A 6,000-nucleotide genomic window follows, 5' to 3' on the forward strand; every position below is an offset into this window, starting at 1 on the left:
GGTATTCTTTCACTGTAATAGCTACTGTAAATTGGACAGTGCATTTAGATCATCTTCTCTGATCTACGGATACCGGATGCGGGTTTAAATTCGACAACATACGGTGATCGCCACAAATAGTCAAATTAAACATTCCTGAAAATACAAGTGTCTCACATGCTTCAAAAGCCTAGAATCTTGCTAATCCAACTGCGTTGTCAGATTTAAAAAAGGATTTACTGCGAAAGAATACGATGCGATTATCTGAGCACAGAGCCCCATACCAAAATACATTTTCAACCAGCACAGGCATAACAAAATCACAGATTGCAATGAAATAAATCGTTTACCTTTGAAGATCTTGCTCTGTTTGCAATCCTAAGGCTCATTGTTACACAATGAATGGTCTTTTGTTCTGTTAAATCCATTTTTATAGCCTAACACGAAACATTTTGTGAACGCTTATCTCGTTGAATTTCGTGTCATTCAATTTTTGACGAAACATTCGACGTAAATACACAGACTAAACCTGACGTTATCCAGTCATGTTTGGTTTCCTTGCAATCAACTGTTTGTTTGTAACACAACCAAACTTGATGTGTCATTTCGCAGGACGTATTGACCCAAAGAAACCGATTGGAAGACAACAAGTAACGACCTCATTGTGCACCAATTATATGACCACTGTTTCGTTGATTGACTGTATTTTAACCCAATGACCACTGATCGTCTTGAAATTTAGCTGGGTATATAGCCAATGAGCAGAGGTAAACAGCAATATGTAATGTTTGTGTTTTGGAAGACCAACCCATGTAGTAAACTCCGGCGTAAAGACCGTCAATCTCCATTGAAGATTCATACCGGAAGGAGCCAAAATCATTACACACAGCACTGTTTCAGTAACAAGCATCTTCAGCTGTTTATTATATCAAATATCATGGCGAATAAGTCAGGGAAAGCTAAATCTAAGACTAGATATACGAATGTAGACAAACTTATAGAGGAAATTGATCGTGAAAGTGAAACATATGCTTTTGGAAGACGACTCAGTTAGCGACCATGACTCAAATGGAAGCATATTTTTTGAAAGGAGAGGACATTGTTTTGGACTGGTAAGTTCTTCTCATGCTAATGCCGTTGTTTGAAATTACTAATATAAAATATTATTTGTGATTGTTTTTACATTTTCTTTGCAATATATAAAAAAATTATGAAATGTGTAAAGTACACATTAGCTATACTTCCTCCAATGGCATGCTTCCTCAACTCAGTCTACATATTATGGATTAGAGGGAGCATGGTCGAGATGCGTGTGTCTGCCGCCAACGTGTCCATCCCCCTCTGAAGCTGGTTCATCCAGCTGGACCCCTGCTGTCTCTGGCACCACACCTCCCGGGCCATCTAGAGGTAAACTGTTCATATTTACACTTGAGGGCTATATACATAGATTTGATTTGATAGAGGACTGAGGGTCTTCCAAATATTGAAAGTGTGTAAATAGTTACCCATGTTATTTTGTAAATGTATATATATATATTTTTTAAATATTTCCCCCCCATTTTTTTCCCCTCCTGTTTTTTTTTTTTGGGGGGGGGGGGGGGGGGGGGGGGGGGTGTTAGAATACCATTTTGGTATTTTGTATATAGTTATTTGTTTGTATACCTTCACCAATTTGGCCACTTGGGTACATTTGGGCTACTTGTGTGGGACACCTGGGTGACTTCATGATAAATGTCATGTAGCACACTCATTTTGGAAGTTATCATTCTGAAACTTTGCACAAGTACTGTTGCCCTCTTATGTTTTTCACTGAAATTGTCCCCATATTCATATCTGAATGTTTGTTTTATCTTGTTCATTTTAAAGATGATGATACAACAATTAAAAAGAAAAAACGTATGTTTTTTTCATTGTATTATCTAAACCAGATCTATTGTGTTATATTCTCATACGTTCAATTCACATTTACACAAACTTCAGAGTGTTTTCTTTCAAATGGTACCAAGAATATGCATACCCTTGCTCCTGGGCCTGAGCTAGAGGAAGTTAGATTTGGGTATGTCTTCAGGCGGAAATTGAAAGAAGGGGGGGGTGGGGGTGGGGGGGGTGGGGTAAGAGGTTTTAACACGAATTTAAGCTTTCTGCCAATATCAGATATGTCTATGTCCTGGGAAATGTTCTTGTTACTTACAACCTCATGCTAATCGCATTAGCCTACGTTAGCCCAGCATCCCGCAGGGGACCCACCGATCATGAAGAAGATTTATTAACCAGCATGGCTACCACAGCATTCTGCAGTGATACGCCATCCCATCTGGTTTGTGCTTAGTGAGACTATAATTTGTTTTTCTACAGGACAATGACCCAACACACCTCCAGTCTGTGTAAGGGCTATTTGACCAAGAAGGAGAATGATGGAGTGCTGCATTAGATGACCTGGCCTCCACAATCACCTGACCTCAACCCAATTGAGATGGTTTGGGATGAGTTTGACCTCAGAGTGAAGGAAAAGCAGCCAACAAGTGCTCATCATATGTGGGAACTACTTCAAGACTGTTGGAAAAGCATTCTAGGTGAAGCTGGTTGAGAGAATGACAAGAGTGTGAAAAGCTGTCATCAAGCTAAAGGGTGGCTGCTTTGAAGAATCTCACATTTTAAAATATATTTTGATTTGTTTAACACTTTTTTGGTTACAACATGATTCCAAAAGTGTTATTTCATATTTCTATTATTCTACAATGTAGAAAAAAGTTTTACAAAATAAAGAAAAACCCTGTAATGAGTAGTTGTGTTCAAACTTTTGACTGGTACTGTATTTATTTATTTACTTGGTTTGTTAATGATTGTGGTCTGACACGCCAAGCGTAGGGCTGAACAGCGATGGATGCATCCTCCTTGCCATCACTGTGGAGAGACCCTAATTTGCGTGTTGCCTCAACAGTCATTAAACAGTTAGGGGAATCATTGAGGGGCTGTAAAAGTTAGCACCATTAGGAGATAATTAGGGCATAAAGTGCTGCATCATTAACATAGTGCCAGTAAATGGCCATCAGTCATATTAATTAAATGCAAATCCTTGGCTGGCTACCTGTGGTAATGACTCATGGAGCTGGCTCACTTCAGGCAGACCATTTCTTCAGGCAGACCATTAGAAATGAAGGCTAGTATGTATCTAGGAAGGCTGTAACTTAGAGCCAGTAAACACACAGCTTTCCTGAAGCCGATCTGGCACTGTAATTCCCCTTTAAAGTGCAGGCCAACATATTTAGTGAGAAAAACAAATTAGATGAATCATTCCATTATATTTCACAGAATTATATTTTTGCTGGCTTCCCAAGTGAAATCTGCCCCTGAAAGTCAATCTGCACAGCATCATCTAATAACATTGATATTTTTACGATCACATTTATTGGGCATAAATGGAGCAAGCACTTTGGGGTTGGGGAGTATATTACCTCCAGCGAAAGTAATCTTCCACGATTAGAGACGTAAAAACAGTCAGCGCCGATCCCAGACTTTGTCAGCAGGGAGGGTTTTATGAGGTGGGGGTTTGAGTTCTGTTTGGGAGAGAACCCTTAAGCTCTTCTGAAAAAAAAAGGGTTGGAGATCCAAGAAGAAGGATAGAGTGAGGGTTTTGGTCGGGGTCTAGGCGGGGCCTCGGGGGAGGGAGCCGAGCTCGGGTGAGAGAGCTGCCCAGAGCTGTCACAACCGACTGTCCCTTCCCCTTCTGCTTCAAAACACAACTCAACCTCCAGCCAGCCTAGATAAAGCAACCTACTCACTCTCTACTGTCATTTAGGGTCACAGAAGTGGTTTGAAGTGGCTGACAGGCTGTATTCCTTTCCGGTCTCTCTCAACATTATCTTTGGAGACAGCTCTCCCCTGGCCTCCACAGAAGTGCTGACGGAGAACTCTGTCTGACCCTAGGAGTACACGTTTGAACATCGTGACCGACCCAACATGGCGGCCATGTTTTAACACAACACAACAACTCAGCTGAATGAACCAACAACCTTTGGGTGCTATGACCTACAAGTGGCAGAGAAAAAATACTTGTGTAGCTTTTAAGTAGATAAGTGCGTGTGGAATAAAAAAAATTAAACAATTCAAAGAAGTTAGACAAATCAGGTGTCAATGGTGATGAGGTGTTTTGAGATGTTTTGTCATTGTTTTCACCTGTGAATTTGACATGTATGAAAATAAAAACATATTGCTGTGTTAATCTAAAAGACTTGTCTGTGATCACTGGGCTGTGATAACCTCAGTCCAACCTCGGCAGCCCAGCCTACAGTTCAGACACAAAGGCTGACTTTTATTGCATCCCCTTAGGGAAATGTGTCTTGCGTCTCACTTCAAACAAGCATAGTATGTCATCGCTCAGACCATTGACTTGTATTAAGAAATATGCTCAAATATTCTGATAATCTCATAACCTAATATAATCAGATAATGTGATAATATAATCAGATAATGTGATAAAATAATCAGATAATCTGATCAAATAATCTGATAATCTAATGAAATAATGTGATAAAATAATGTGATAAGAAGATGAGGAGATGAATGTGTTTGGAATAGGATCATATCTTCCACATCTGTTAATAATGCGATGATAAATACTTGTTCAGAGAAAATGTAGATTTATTAGGTCCTCACAGACTCCTTTGAATGCTCCCCTTTCACTATACTTACATATTCCATCCTATCCTGTAAATCGTGAACTTTCCATCATTATATGGCAGTTACGAGGTATTTATATTGCCTTCCTCAAGGCACTTTGACTCTTTCTCAATTGTCACTTTGGCTCGTTCTCATTTGTCTAAAAGTGTGGAAATTCCATTCCTTCCCTGCCTAAGCAAGTTGTGTGAGACTCTGGCATAATTACTGAGAAAAATGAGATAAGTGATTCTTTTAATCAGCATTTTATATCTGCAGGCCTTTGATTTGAAAGAGATGTTGGTTTAATTGACCCTGGTCCGTCAGTTGACTGCTCTTCCCTCTCTCAGACTCCAGTTGGCTCGTTGGAAGATCCCATCAACTTCTAGTGAATCTTTGTGTTCATTTCAACAACTTTCTACTTGTGATGTTCTAAAGGCCTTGCTTGGTGCGACAGGTATCCTAGTGGTTAGAGTGTTGGGCCAGTAACCAAAAGGTTGCTAGATTGAATCCCTGAGCTGACAAGGTAAAAAATATGTTGTTCTGCCCCTGAACGAGGAAGTTAACCCACTGTTCCACAGTAGGCTGTCATTGTAAATAAGAATTTGTTCTTAACTGACTTGCCTAGTTAAATAAAGGTTAAATAAAAAAAAAAAGATTAATGTAAAAAAAATCCACTGATCTGCTTGATCCTTTCTTTCTGCTCCCCTGATTACAGAATCATTGGCACATATTTTTTACCTGATAATTATCTTGGGTGCTATCACCAGAGAGATTGGAATGCGGCCGATGTGCTTCCTCTCCACAAAGGTGGTGACCCCCTCCGACCTCAATAATTATCGCTCGATCTCTAAACTGTCTTGCCTAGCAAATTTTTGGGAATCTTTGATCAACTTTCAGCTTAGATCTTTCCTTGATACAAAATGTTTTCTAAGTGTTTATCAATCTGGTTTTAGACCAGGTCATAGCACCATCTCAGCTGCATCCCTGGTTTTAAATGATGTGGTAAATTGTATGGACAAAAGGAATCACTGTGCTGCCTTCTTTATTGGCCCGTCGAAAGTGTTTGACACTGTCGACCGTGCTCTACCAATTGAAAGATTGTTTGCAATTGGCCTGGATCAGGTGTCATGTAATTGGTTTAAAAACTACCTGACAGACAGGACACAATGTGTATTCTATGATGGTGTTAAGTTTCCTTGATATTACGAAAGGTGTCCCACAGAGGTTGATTTTAGGTCCTGTACTTTTTACTTCCCATATAAACAATATTGGTCCATCTGCAAAGAAATAATACATTCCTGTATGCAGATGAGACTATTGTGTATGCTATAGACCCCACTGTTGACCAGGCTCTTTTGGAGC

General features: G+C 39.7%; 1 pseudogene; it reads left to right on the forward strand.

The window, feature by feature from the left end:
- The window catches only part of LOC129811323 (extracellular tyrosine-protein kinase PKDCC-like), a 29,958-nt pseudogene extending 27,182 nt beyond the window's left edge, over positions 1-2,776 (forward strand).
- The last annotated feature ends 3,224 nt before the right edge of the window (positions 2,777-6,000 follow it).

This window comes from Salvelinus fontinalis, chromosome 15 (assembly GCF_029448725.1).
Source record: "Salvelinus fontinalis isolate EN_2023a chromosome 15, ASM2944872v1, whole genome shotgun sequence".
In the NCBI taxonomy this organism is placed as follows: domain Eukaryota; kingdom Metazoa; phylum Chordata; class Actinopteri; order Salmoniformes; family Salmonidae; genus Salvelinus; species Salvelinus fontinalis.